Genomic DNA, 14,697 nt, shown 5'->3' with positions numbered 1-14,697 from the left:
TGTTACCTCTCGTCAGCAGGGAATAGGCATATATGTAGGGGTGCTGCGTAGGCTGCCAAAAAATATCCTCAGGTCCGGTACCACTCGTGGCACGCAGGTGCGTAACCCGGGCTCGTCAGCCCCACCAGCTCAAGGGAGCTTGAATATAAAAGAAAGTCCAATTGGTCGCACACTGCTTGTCCTATCAGCGTGTTCCCCCAAAGCATTGTGGTCCATGAAGTAAGCATCAGCGGGTGCGCCTCTTCCAGGGTCTTGAGCAAAAAATCACTGTTGCGTAGGCCATTCCTGGACACGTGTTACGAGGTTGTTACCTCTCGTCAGCAGGGAATAGGCATATATGTAGGGGTGCTGCTTAGGCTGCCAAAAAATATCCTCAGGTCCGGTACCACTCGTGGCACGCAGGTGCGTAACCCGGGCTCGTCAGCCCCACCAGCTCAAGGGAGCTTGAATATAAAAGAAAGTCCAATTGGTCGCACACTGCTTGTCCTATCAGCGTGTTGCCCCAAAGCATTGTGGTCCATGAAGTAAGCATCAGCGGGTGTGCCTCTGACAGGGTCTTGAGCAAAAAATCACTGTCGCGTTGGCCATCCCTGGACCCGTGTTTCGAGGTTGTTACCTCTCGTCAGCAGGGAATAGGCATATATGTAGGGGTGCTGCGTAGGCTGCCAAAAAATATCCTCAGGTCCGGTACCACTCATGGCACGCACGTGCGTAACCCGGGCTCGTCAGCCCCACCAGCTCAAGGGAGCTTGAATATAAAAGAAAGTCCAATTGGTCGCACACTGCTTGTCCTATCAGCGTATTCCCCCAAAGCATTGTGGTCCATGAAGTAATCATCAGCGGGTGCGCCTCTGCCAGGGTCTTGAGCAAAAAATCACTGTTGCGTAGGCCATTCCTGGACACGTGTTTCGAGGTTGTTACCTCTCGTCAGCAGGGAATAGGCATATATGTAGGGGTGCTGCTTAGGCTGCCAAAAAATATCCTCAGGTCCGGTACCACTCGTGGCACGCAGGTGCGTAACCCGGGCTCGTCAGCCCCACCAGCTCAAGGGAGCTTGAATATAACAGAAAGTCCAATTGGTCGCACACTGCTTGTCCTATCAGCGTGTTGCCCCAAAGCATTGTGGTCCATGAAGTAAGCATCAGCGGGTGCGCCTCTGCCAGGGTCTTGAGCAAAAAATCACTGTCGCGTTGGCCTTCCCTGGAAACGTGTTTCGAGGTTGTTACCTCTCATCAGCAGGGAATAGGCATATATGTAGGGGTGCTGCGTAGGCTGCCAAAAAATATCCTCAGGTCCGGTACCACTCGTGGCACGCAGGTGCGTAACCCGGGCTCGTCAGCCCCACCAGCTCAAGGGAGATTGAAAATAAAAGAAAGTCCAATTGGTCGCACACTGCTTGTCCTATCAGCGTGTTGCCCCAAAGCATTGTGGTCCATGAAGTAAGCATCAGCGGGTGCGCCTCTGCCAGGGTCTTGAGCAAAAAATCACTGTTGCGTAGGCCATTCCTGGACACGTGTTTCGAGGTTGTTACCTCTCGTCAGCAGGGAATAGGCATATATGTAGGGGTGCTGCTTAGGCTGCCAAAAAATATCCTCAGGTCCGGTACCACTCGTGGCACGCAGGTGCGTAACCTGGGCTCGTCAGCCCCACCAGCTCAAGGGAGCTTGAATATAAAAGAAAGTCCAATTGGTCGCACACTGCTTGTCCTATCAGCGTGTTGCCCCAAAGCATTGTGGTCCATGAAGTAAGCATCAGCGGGTGCGCCTCTGCCAGGGTCTTGAGCTAAAAATCACTGTCGCGTTAGCCATCCCTGGACACGTGTTTCAAGGTTGTTACCTCTCGTCAGCAGGGAATAGGCATATATGTAGGGGTGCTGAGTAGGCTGCCAAAAAATATCCTCAGGTCCGGTACCACTCGTGGCACGCAGGTGCGTAACCTGGGCTCGTCAGCCCCACCAGCTCAAGGGAGCTTGAATATAAAAGAAAGTCCAATTGGTCACACACTGCTTGTCCTATCAGCGTGTTGCCCCAAAGCATTGTGGTCCATGAAGTAAGCATCAGCGGGTGCGCCTCTGTCAGGGTCTTGAGCAAAAAAATCACTGTCTCGTTGGCCATCCCTGGACCCGTGTTTCGAGATTGTTACCTCTCGTCAGCAGGGAATAGGCATATATGTAGGGGTTCTGAGTAGGCTGCCCAAAAATATCCTCAGGTCCGGTACCACTCGTGGCACGCAGGTGCGTAACCTGGGCTCGGCAGCCCCACCAGCTCAAGGGAGCTTGAATATAAAAGAAAGTCCAATTGGTTGCACACTGCTTGTCCTATCAGCGTGTTGCCCCAAAGCATTGTGGTCCATGAAGTAAGCATTAGCGGGTGCGCCTCTGTCAGGGTCTTGAGCAAAAAATCACTGTCGCGTTGGCCATCCCTGGACCCGTGTTTCGAGGTTGTTACCTCTCGTCAGCAGGGAATAGGCATATATGTAGGGGTGCTGCGTAGGCTGCCAAAAAATATCCTCAGGTCCGGTACCACTCGTGGCACGCACGTGCGTAACCCGGGCTTGTCAGCCCCACCAGCTCAAGGGAGCTTGAATATAAAAGAAAGTCCAATTGGACGCACACTGCTTGTCCTATCAGCGTGTTGCCCCAAAGCATTGTGGTCCATGAAGTAAGCATCAGCGGGTGCGCCTCTGCCAGGGTCTTGAGCAAGAAATCACTGTCGCGTTGGCCATCCCTGGACACGTGTTTCGAGGTTGTTACCTCTCGTCAGCAGGGAATAGGCATATATGTAGGGGTGCTGCGTAGGCTGCCAAAAAATATCCTCAGGTCCGGTACCACTCGTGGCACGCAGGTGCGTAACCCGGGCTCGTCAGCCCCACCAGCTCAAGGGAGCTTGAATATAAAAGAAAGTCCAATTGGTCGCACACTGCTTGTCCTATCAGCGTGTTCCCCCAAAGCATTGTGGTCCATGAAGTAAGCATCAGCGGGTGCGCCTCTTCCAGGGTCTTGAGCAAAAAATCACTGTTGCGTAGGCCATTCCTGGACACGTGTTACGAGGTTGTTACCTCTCGTCAGCAGGGAATAGGCATATATGTAGGGGTGCTGCTTAGGCTGCCAAAAAATATCCTCAGGTCCGGTACCACTCGTGGCACGCAGGTGCGTAACCCGGGCTCGTCAGCCCCACCAGCTCAAGGGAGCTTGAATATAAAAGAAAGTCCAATTGGTCGCACACTGCTTGTCCTATCAGCGTGTTGCCCCAAAGCATTGTGGTCCATGAAGTAAGCATCAGCGGGTGTGCCTCTGACAGGGTCTTGAGCAAAAAATCACTGTCGCGTTGGCCATCCCTGGACCCGTGTTTCGAGGTTGTTACCTCTCGTCAGCAGGGAATAGGCATATATGTAGGGGTGCTGCGTAGGCTGCCAAAAAATATCCTCAGGTCCGGTACCACTCATGGCACGCACGTGCGTAACCCGGGCTCGTCAGCCCCACCAGCTCAAGGGAGCTTGAATATAAAAGAAAGTCCAATTGGTCGCACACTGCTTGTCCTATCAGCGTATTCCCCCAAAGCATTGTGGTCCATGAAGTAATCATCAGCGGGTGCGCCTCTGCCAGGGTCTTGAGCAAAAAATCACTGTTGCGTAGGCCATTCCTGGACACGTGTTTCGAGGTTGTTACCTCTCGTCAGCAGGGAATAGGCATATATGTAGGGGTGCTGCTTAGGCTGCCAAAAAATATCCTCAGGTCCGGTACCACTCGTGGCACGCAGGTGCGTAACCCGGGCTCGTCAGCCCCACCAGCTCAAGGGAGCTTGAATATAACAGAAAGTCCAATTGGTCGCACACTGCTTGTCCTATCAGCGTGTTGCCCCAAAGCATTGTGGTCCATGAAGTAAGCATCAGCGGGTGCGCCTCTGCCAGGGTCTTGAGCAAAAAATCACTGTCGCGTTGGCCTTCCCTGGAAACGTGTTTCGAGGTTGTTACCTCTCATCAGCAGGGAATAGGCATATATGTAGGGGTGCTGCGTAGGCTGCCAAAAAATATCCTCAGGTCCGGTACCACTCGTGGCACGCAGGTGCGTAACCCGGGCTCGTCAGCCCCACCAGCTCAAGGGAGATTGAAAATAAAAGAAAGTCCAATTGGTCGCACACTGCTTGTCCTATCAGCGTGTTGCCCCAAAGCATTGTGGTCCATGAAGTAAGCATCAGCGGGTGCGCCTCTGCCAGGGTCTTGAGCAAAAAATCACTGTTGCGTAGGCCATTCCTGGACACGTGTTTCGAGGTTGTTACCTCTCGTCAGCAGGGAATAGGCATATATGTAGGGGTGCTGCTTAGGCTGCCAAAAAATATCCTCAGGTCCGGTACCACTCGTGGCACGCAGGTGCGTAACCTGGGCTCGTCAGCCCCACCAGCTCAAGGGAGCTTGAATATAAAAGAAAGTCCAATTGGTCGCACACTGCTTGTCCTATCAGCGTGTTGCCCCAAAGCATTGTGGTCCATGAAGTAAGCATCAGCGGGTGCGCCTCTGTCAGGGTCTTGAGCAAAAAATCACTGTCGCGTTGGCCATCCCTGGACCCGTGTTTCGAGGTTGTTACCTCTCGTCAGCAGGGATTAGGCATATATGTAGGGGTGCTGCGTAGGCTGCCAAAAAATATCCTCAGGTCCGGTACCACTCGTGGCACGCATGTGCTTAACCCGGGCTCGTCAGCCCCACCAGCTCAAGGGAGCTTGAATATAACAGAAAGTCCAATTGGTCGCACACTGCTTGTCCTATCAGCGTGTTGCCCCAAAGCATTGTGGTCCATGAAGTAAGCATCAGCGGGTGCGCCTCTGCCAGGATCTTGAGCAAAAAATCACTGTCGCGTTGGCCATCCCTGGACATGTGTTTCGAGGTTGTTACCTCTCATCAGCAGGGAATAGGCATATATGTAGGGGCGCTGCGTAGGCTGCCAAAAAATATCCTCAGGTCCGGTACCACTTGTGGCACGCAGGTGCGTAACCTGGGCTCGTCAGCCTCACCAGCTCAAGGGAGCTTGAAAATAAAAGAAAGTCCAATTGATCGCACACTGCTTGTCCTATCAGCGTGTTGCCCCAAAGCATTGTGGTCCATGAAGTAAGCATCAGCGGGTGCGCCTCTGCCAGGGTCTTGAGCAAGAAATCACTGTTGCGTTGGCCATCCCTGGACACGTGTTTCGAGGTTGTTACCTCTCGTCAGCAGGGAATAGGCATATATGTAGGGGTGCTGCGTAGGCTGCCAAAAAATATCCTCAGGTCCGGTACCACTCGTGGCACGCAGGTGCGTAACCCGGGCTCGTCAGCCCCACCAGCTCAAGTTAGCTTGAATATAACAGAAAGTCCAATTGGTCGCACACTGCTTGTCCTATCATCGTGTTGCCCCAAAGCATTGTGGTCCATGAAGTAAGCATCAGCGGGTGCGCCTCTGCCAGGATCTTGAGCAAAAAAATCACTGTCGCGTTGGCCATCCCTGGACATGTGTTTCGAGGTTGTTACCTCTCATCAGCAGGGAATAGGCATATATGTAGGGGTGCTGCGTAGGCTGCCAAAAAATATCCTCAGGTCCGGTACCACTTGTGGCACGCAGGTGCGTAACCTGGGCTCGTCAGCCTCACCAGCTCAAGGGAGCTTGAAAATAAAAGAAAGTCCAATTGATCGCACACTGCTTGTCCTATCAGCGTGTTGCCCCAAAGCATTGTGGTCCATGAAGTAAGCATCAGCGGGTGCGCCTCTGCCAGGGTCTTGAGCAAGAAATCACTGTTGCGTTGGCCATCCCTGGACATGTGTTTCGAGGTTGTTACCTCTCGTCAGCAGGGAATAGGCATATATGTAGGGGTGCTGCGTAGGCTGCCAAAAAATATCCTCAGGTCCGGTACCACTCGTGGCACGCAGGTGCGTAACCCGGGCTCGTCAGCCCCACCAGCTCAAGGGAGCTTGAATATAAAAGAAAGTCCAATTGGTCGCACACTGCTTGTCCTATCATCGTGTTGCCCCAAAGCATTGGGGTCTATGAAGTAAGCATCAGCGGGTGCCCCTCTGCCAGGGTCCTGAGCAAAAAATCACTGTCGCGTTGGCCATCCCTGGACACGTGTTTCGAGGTTGTTACTTCTCGTCAGCAGGGAATAGGCATATATGTAGGGGTGCTGCGTAGTCTGCCAAAATATCCTCAGGTCCGGTACCACTCGTGGCACGCAGGTGCGTAACCCGGGCTCGTCAGCCCCACCAGCTCAAGGGAGCTTGAATATAAAAGAAAGTCCAATTGGTCACACACTGCTTGTCCTATCAGCGTGTTGCCCCAAAGCATTGTGGTCCATGAAGTAAGCATCAGCGGGTGCGCCTCTGCCAGGGTCTTGAGCAAAAAATCACTGTCGCGTTAGCCATCCCTGGACACGTGTTTCAAGGTTGTTACCTCTCGTCAGCAGGGAGTAGGCATATATGTAGGGGTGCTGAGTAGGCTGCCAAAAAATATCCTCAGGTCCGGTACCACTCGTGGCACGCAGGTGCGTAACCTGGGCTCGTCAGCCCCACCAGCTCAAGGGAGCTTGAATATAAAAGAAAGTCCAATTGGTCGCGCACTGCTTGTCCTATCAGCGTGTTGCCCCAACGCATTGTGGTCCATGAAGTAAGCATCAGCGGGTGCGCCTCTGTCAGGGTCTTGAGCAAAAAATCACTGTTGCGTTGGCCATCCCTGGACCCGTGTTTCGAGGTTGTTACCTCTCGTCAGCAGGGAATAGGCATATATGTAGGGGTGCTGCGTAGGCTGCCAAAAAATATCCTCAGGTCCGGTACCACTCGTGGCACGCACGTGCGTAACCCGGGCTCGTCAGCCCCACCAGCTCAAGGGAGCTTGAATATAAAAGAAAGTCCAATTGGTCGCACACTACTTGTCCTATCAGCGTCTTGCCCCAAAGCATTGTGGTCCATGAAGTAAGCATCAGCGGGTGCGCCTCTGCCAGAGTCTTGAGCAAAAAATCACTGTCGCGTTGGCCATCCCTGGACACCTGTTTCGAGGTTGTTACCTCTCGTCAGCAGGGAATAGGCATATATGTAGGGGTGCTGCGTAGGCTGCCAAAAAATATCCTCTGGTCCGGTACCACTCGTGGCACGCAGGTGCGTAACCCGGGCTCGTCAGCCCCACCAGCTCAAGGGAGCTTGAATATAAAAGAAAGTCCAATTGGTCGCACACTGCTTGTCCTATCAGCGTGTTGCCCCAAAGCATTGGGGTCCATGAAGAAGGCATCAGCGGGTGCGCCTCTGCCAGGGTCTTGAGCAAAAAATCACTGTCGCGTTGGCCATCCCTGGACACGTGTTTCGAGGTTCTTACCTCTCGTCAGCAGGGAATAGGCATATATGTAGGGGTGCTGCGTAGTCTGCTAAAATATCCTCAGGTCCGGTACCACTCGTGGCACGCAGGTGCGTAACCCGGGCTCGTCAGCCGCACCAGCTCAAGGGAGCTTGAATATAAAAGAAAGTCCAATTGGTCGCACACTGCTTGTCCTATCAGCGTGTTGCCCCAAAGCATTGTGGTCCATGAAGTAAGCATCAGCGGGTGTGCCTCTGCCAGGGTCTTGAGCTAAAAATCACTGTCGCGTTAGCCATCCCTGGACACGTGTTTCAAGGTTGTTACCTCTCGTCAGCAGGGAATAGGCATATATGTAGGGGTGCTGAGTAGGCTGCCAAAAAATATCCTCAGGTCCGGTACCACTCGTGGCACGCAGGTGCGTAACCTGGGATCGTCAGCCCCACCAGCTCAAGGGAGCTTGAATATAAAAGAAAGTCCAATTGGTCGCACACTGCTTGTCCTATCAGCGTGTTGCCCCAAAGCATTGTGGTCCATGAAGTAAGCATCAGCGGGTGCGCCTCTGTCAGGGTCTTGAGCAAAAAATCACTGTCACGTTGGCCATCCCTGGACCCGTGTTTCGAGATTGTTACCTCTCGTCAGCAGGGAATAGGAATATATGTAGGGGTTCTGAGTAGGCTGCCCAAAAATATCCTCAGGTCCGGTACCACTCGTGGCACGCAGGTGCGTAACCTGGGCTCGTCAGCCCCACCAGCTCAAGGGAGCTTGAATATAAAAGAAAGTCCAATTGTTTGCACACTGCTTGTCCTATCAGTGTGTTGCCCCAAAGCATTGTGGTCCATGAAGTAAGCATTAGCGGGTGCGCCTCTGTCAGGGTCTTGAGCAAAAAATCACTGTCGCGTTGGCCATCCCTGGACCCGTGTTTCGAGGTTGTTACCTCTCGTCAGCAGGGAATAGGCATATATGTAGGGGTGCTGCGTAGGCTGCCAAAAATATCCTCAGGTCCGGTACCACTCGTGGCACGCACGTGCGTAACCGGGGCTCGTCAGCCCCACCAGCTCAAGGGAGCTTGAATATAAAAGAAAGTCCAATTGGTCGCACACTGCTTGTCCTATCAGCGTGTTGCCCTAAAGCATTGTGGTCCATAAGTAAGCATCAGCGGGTGCGCCTCTGCCAGGGTCTTGAGCAAAAAATCACTGTCGCGTTAGCCATCCCTGGACACGTGTTTCAAGGTTGTTACCTCTCGTAAGCAGGGAATAGGCATATATGTAGGGGTGCTGCGTAGGCTGCCAAAAAATATCCTCAGGTCCGGTACCACTCGTGGCACGCAGGTGCGTAACCCGGGCTCGTCAGCCCCACCAGCTCAAGGGAGCTAGAATATAAAAGAAAGTCCAATTGGTCGCACACTGCTTGTCCTATCAGCGTGTTGCCCCAATTCATTGTGGTCCATGAAGTAAGCATCAGCGGGTGCGCCTCTGCCAGGGTCTTGAGCAAAAAATCACTGTCGTGTTGGCGATCCCTGGACACGTGGTTCGAGGTTGTTACCTCCCGTCAGCAGGGAATAGGCATATATGTAGGGGTGCTGCGTTAGCTGCCAAAAAATATCCCCAGGTCCGGTACCACTCGGGGCACGCATGTGCGTAACCCGGGCTCGTCCGCCCCACCAGCTCAAGGGAGCTTGAATATAAAAGAAAGTCCAATTGGTCGCACACTGCTTGTACTATCAGCGTGTTGCCCCAAAGCATTGTGGTCCATGAAGTAAGCATCAGCGGGTGCGCCTCTGTCAGGGTCTTGAGCAAAAAATCACTGTCGCGTTGGCCATCCCTGGACCCGTGTTTCGAGATTGTTACCTCTCGTCAGCAGGGAATAGGCATATATGTAGGGGTTCTGAGTAGGCTGCCCAAAAATATCCTCAGGTCCGGTACCACTCGTGGCACGCAGGTGCGTAACCTGGGCTCGTCAGCCCCACCAGCTCAAGGGAGCTTGAATATAAAAGAAAGTCCAATTGGTTGCACACTGCTTGTCCTATCAGCGTGTTGCCCCAAAGCATTGTGGTCCATGAAGTAAGCATTAGCGGGTGCGCCTCTGTCAGGGTCTTGAGCAAAAAATCTCTGTCGCGTTGGCCATCCCTGGACCCGTGTTTCGAGGTTGTTACCTCTCGTCAGCAGGGAATAGGCATATATGTAGGGGTGCTGCGTAGGCTGCCAAAAAATATCCTCAGGTCCGCTACCACTCGTGGCACGCACGTGCGTAACCCGGGCTTGTCAGCCCCACCAGCTCAAGGGAGCTTGAATATAAAAGAAAGTCCAATTGGTCGCACACTGCTTGTCCTATCAGCGTGTTGCCCCAAAGCATTGTGGTCCATGAAGTAAGCATCAGCGGGTGCGCCTCTGCCAGGGTCTTGAGCAAGAAATCACTGTCGCGTTGGCCATCCCTGGACACGTGTTTCGAGGTTGTTACCTCTCGTCAGCAGGGAATAGGCATATATGTAGGGGTGCTGCGTAGGCTGCTAAAAAATATCCTCAGGTCCGGTACCACTTGTGGCACGCAGGTGCGTAACCCGGGCTCGTCAGCCCCACCAGCTCAAGGGAGCTAGAATATAAAAGAAAGTCCAATTGGTCGCACACTGCTTGTCCTATCAGCGTGTTCCCCCAAAGCATTGTGGTCCATGAAGTAAGCATCAGCGGGTGCGCCTCTGCCAGGGTCTTGAGCAAAAAATCACTGTTGCGTAGGCCATTCCTGGACACGTGTTTCGAGGTTGTTACCTCTCGTCAGCAGGGAATAGGCATATATGTAGGGGTGCTGCTTAGGCTGCCAAAAAATATCCTCAGGTCCGGCACCACTCGTGGCACGCAGGTGCGTAACCCGGGCTCGTCAGCCCCACCAGCTCAAGGGAGCTTGAATATAAAAGAAAGTCCAATTGGTCGCACACTGCTTGTCCTATCAGCGTGTTGCCCCAAAGCATTGTGGTCCATGAAGTAAGCATCAGCGGGTGTGCCTCTGACAGGGTCTTGATCAAAAAATTACTGTCGCGTTGGCCATCCCTGGACCCGTGTTTCGAGGTTGTTACCTCTCGTCAGCAGGAAATAGGCATATATGTAGGGGTGCTGCGTAGGCTGCCAAAAAATATCCTCAGGTCCGGTACCACTCGTGGCACGCTCGTGCGTAACCCGGGCTCGTCAGCCCCACCAGCTCAAGGGAGCTTGAATATAAAAGAAAGTCCAATTGGTCGCACACTGCTTGTCCTATCAGCGTATTCCCCCAAAGCATTGTGGTCCATGAAGTAATCATCAGCGGGTGCGCCTCTGCCAGGGTCTTGAGCAAAAAATCACTGTTGCGTAGGCCATTCCTCGACACGTGTTTCGAGGTTGTTACCTCTCGTCAGCAGGGAATAGGCATATATGTAGGGGTGCTGCTTAGGCTGCCAAAAAATATCCTCAGGTCCGGTACCACTCGTGGCACGCAGGTGCGTAACCCGGGCTCGTCAGCCCCACCAGCTCAAGGGAGCTTGAATATAACAAAAAGTCCAATTGGTCGCACACTGCTTGTCCTATCAGCGTGTTGCCCCTAAGCATTGTGGTCCATGAAGTAAGCATCAGCGGGTGCGCCTCTGCCAGGGTCTTGAGCAAAAAATCACTGTCGCGTTGGCCTTCCCTGGACACGTGTTTTGAGGTTGTTACCTCTCATCAGCAGGGAATAGGCATATATGTAGGGGTGCTGCGTAGGCTGCCAAAAAATATCCTCAGGTCCGGTACCACTCGTGGCACGCAGGTGCGTAACCCGGGCTCGTCAGCCCCACCAGCTCAAGGGAGCTTGAAAATAAAAGAAAGTCCAATTGGTCGCACACTGCTTGTCCTATCAGCGTGTTGCCCCAAAGCATTGTGGTCCATGAAGTAAGCATCAGCGGGTTCGCCTCTGCCAGGGTCTTGAGCAAAAAATCACTGTTGCGTAGGCCATTCCTGGACACGTGTTTCGAGGTTGTTACCTCTCGTCAGCAGGGAATAGGCATATATGTAGGGGTGCTGCTTAGGCTGCCAAAAAATATCCTCAGGTCCGGTACCACTCGTGGCACGCAGGTGCGTAACCTGGGCTCGTCAGCCCCACCAGCTCAAGGGAGCTTGAATATAAAAGATGGTCCAATTGGTTGCACACTGCTTGTCCTATCAGCGTGTTGCCCCAAAGCATTGTGGTCCATGAAGTAAGCATTAGCGGGTGCGCCTCTGTCAGGGTCTTGAGCAAAAAATCACTGTCGCGTTGGCCATCCCTGGACCTGTGTTTCGAGGTTGTTACCTCTCGTCAGCAGGGAATAGGCATATATGTAGGGGTGCTGCGTAGGCTGCCAAAAAATATCCTCAGGTCCGGTACTACTCGTGGCACGCAGGTGCGTAACCCGGGCTCGTCAGCCCCACCAGCTCAAGGGAGCTTCTTAATACCCTTTCTCTATGCACTTTGAGCGCATTGAAACATATTTGAATTCACTCAAATATAGAAATGTGTTGTTTCTAAGTTTATATTGTCAATGCATTAATTGCAATATCTCCCACCACTTGGGTTGAAATTTATATCATTCACAAATTTAAGATGTGCGAAATAAATATGCACCGAGTATATTGATTTGTGTTTCGTTTACTGAGCTATATTGGTGCCTTTGATAGAATGCAAGTATTTCACTGAGACAAATAAGTGCTATTTTGATTTGTCCTCTTGTTTATATCAGACTCCGACCATTTATACATGTACCTGCTTATTTGACCTAGGTCAAGGAGTTCTTAGGGTCAACCCCGTTGTAACTCACTACCACCAGCTCAAGGGAGCTTGAAAATAAAAGAAAGTCCAATTGGTCGCACACTGCTTGTCCTATCAGCGTGTTGCCCCAAAGCATTGTGGTCCATGAAGTAAGCATCAGCGGGTGCGCCTCTGTCAGGGTCTTGAGCAAAAAATCACTGTTGCGTTGGCCATCCCTGGACCCGTGTTTCGAGGTTGTTACCTCTCGTCAGCAGGAAATAGGCATATATGTAGGGGTGCTGCGTAGGCTGCCAAACAATATCCTCAGGTCCGGTACCACTCGTGGCACGCACGTGCGTAACCCAGGCTCGTCAGCCCCACCAGCTCAAGGGAGCTTGAATATAAAAGAAAGTCCAATTGGTCGCACACTGCTTGTCCTATCAGCGTCTTGCCCCAAAGCATTGTGGTCCATGAAGTAAGCATCAGCGGGTACGCCTCTGCCAGGGTCTTGAGCAAAAAATCACCGTCGCGTTGGCCATCCCTGGACACCTGTTTCGAGGTTGTTACCTCTCGTCAGCAGGGAATAGGCATATATGTAGGGGTGCTGCGTAGGCTGCCAAAAAATATCCTCTGGTCCGGTACCACTCATGGCACGCAGGTGCGTAACCCGGGCTCGTCAGCCCCACCAGCTCAAGGGAGCTTGAATATAAAAGAAAGTCCAATTGGTCGCACACTGCTTGTCCTATCAGCGTGTTGCCCCAAAGCATTGGGGTCCATGAAGTAAGCATCAGCGGGTGCGCCTCTGCCAGGGTCTTGAGCAAAAAATCACTATCGCGTTGGCCATCCCTGGACACGTGTTTCGAGGTTGTTACCTCTCGTCAGCCGGGAATAGGCATATATGTAGGGGTGCTGCGTAGTCTGCCAAAATATCCTCAGGTCCGGTACCACTCGTGGCACGCAGGTGCGTAACCCGGGCTCGTCAGCCCCACCAGCTCAAGGGAGCTTGAATATAAAAGAAAGTCCAATTGGTCGCACACTGCTTGTCCTATCAGCGTGTTGCCCCAAAGCATTGTGGACCATGAAGTAAGCATCAGCGGGTGCGCCTCTGTCAGGGTCTTGAGCAAAAAAATCACTGTCGCGTTAGCCATCCCTGGACATGTGTTTCAAGGTTGTTACCTCTCGTCAGCAGGGAATAGGCATATATGTAGGGGTGCTGAGTAGGCTGCCAAAAAATATCCTCAGGTCCGGTACCACTCATGGCACGCAGGTGTGTAACCTGGGCTCGTCAGCCCCACCAGCTCAAGGGAGCTTGAATATAAAAGAAAGTCCAATTGGTCGCACACTGCTTGTCCTATCAGCGTGTTGCCCCAAAGCATTGTGGTCCATGAAGTAAGCATCAGCGGGTGCGCCTCTGTCAGGGTCTTGAGCAAAAAAACACTGTCGCGTTGGCCATCCCTGGACCCGTGTTTCGAGATTGTTACCTCTCGTCAGCAGGGAATAGGCATATATGTAGGGGTGCTGCGTAGGCTGCCAAAAAATATCCTCTGGTCCGGTACCACTCGTGGCACGCAGGTGCGTAACCCGGGCTCGTCAGCCCCACCAGCTCAAGGGAGCTTGAATATAAAAGAAAGTCCAATTGTTCGCACACTGCTTGTCCTATCAGCGTATTCCCCCAAAGCATTGTGGTCCATGAAGTAAGCATCAGCGGGTGCGCCTCTGCCAGGGTCTTGAGCAAAAAATCACTGTTGCGTAGGCCATTCCTGGACACGTGTTTCGAGGTTGTTACCTCTCGTCAGCAGGGAATAGGCATATATGTAGGGGTGCTGCTTAGGCTGCCAAAAAATATCCTCAGGTCCGGTACCACTCGTGGCACGCAGGTGCGTAACCCGGGCTCGTCAGCCCCACCAGCTCAAGGGAGCTTGAATATAACAGAAAGTCCAATTGGTCGCACACTGCTTGTCCTATCAGCGTGTTGCCCCAAAGCATTGTGGTCCATGAAGTAAACATCAGCGGTTTCGCCTCTGCCAGGGTCTTGAGCAAAAAATCACTGTCGCGTTGGCCATCCCTGGACACGTGTTTCGAGGTTGTTACCTCTCATCAGCAGGGAATAGGCATATATGTAGGGGTGCTGCGTAGGCTGCCAAAAAATATCCTCAGGTCCGGTACCACTCGTGGCACGCAGGTGCGTAACCCGGGCTCGTCAGCCCCACCAGCTCAAGGGAGCTTGAAAATAAAAGTAAGTCCAATTGGTCGCACACTGCTTGTCCTATCAGCGTGTTGCCCCAAAGCATTGTGGTCCATGAAGTAAGCATCAGCGGGTGCGCCTCTGCCAGGGTCTTGAGCAAGAAATCACTGTCGCGTTGGCCATCCCTGGACACGTGTTTCGAGGTTGTTACCTCTCGTCAGCAGGGAATATGCATATATGTAGGGGTGCTGCGTAGGCTGCCAAAAAATATCCTCAGGTCCGGTACCACTCGTGGCACGCAGGTGCGTAACCCGGGCTCGTCAGCCCCACCAGCTCAAGGGAGCTTGAATATAAAAGAAAGTCCAATTGGTCACACACTGCTTGTCCTATCAGCGTATTCCCCCAAAGCATTGTGGTCCATGCAGTAAGCATCAGCGGGTGCGCCTCTGCCAGGGTCTTGAGCAAAAAATCAATGTCGCGTTGGC

This window comes from Lissotriton helveticus, chromosome 5_1, assembly GCF_964261635.1.
Source record: "Lissotriton helveticus chromosome 5_1, aLisHel1.1, whole genome shotgun sequence".
Lineage (NCBI taxonomy): Eukaryota > Metazoa > Chordata > Amphibia > Caudata > Salamandridae > Lissotriton > Lissotriton helveticus.
Note: the sequence above shows the minus strand (reverse complement) of the source record.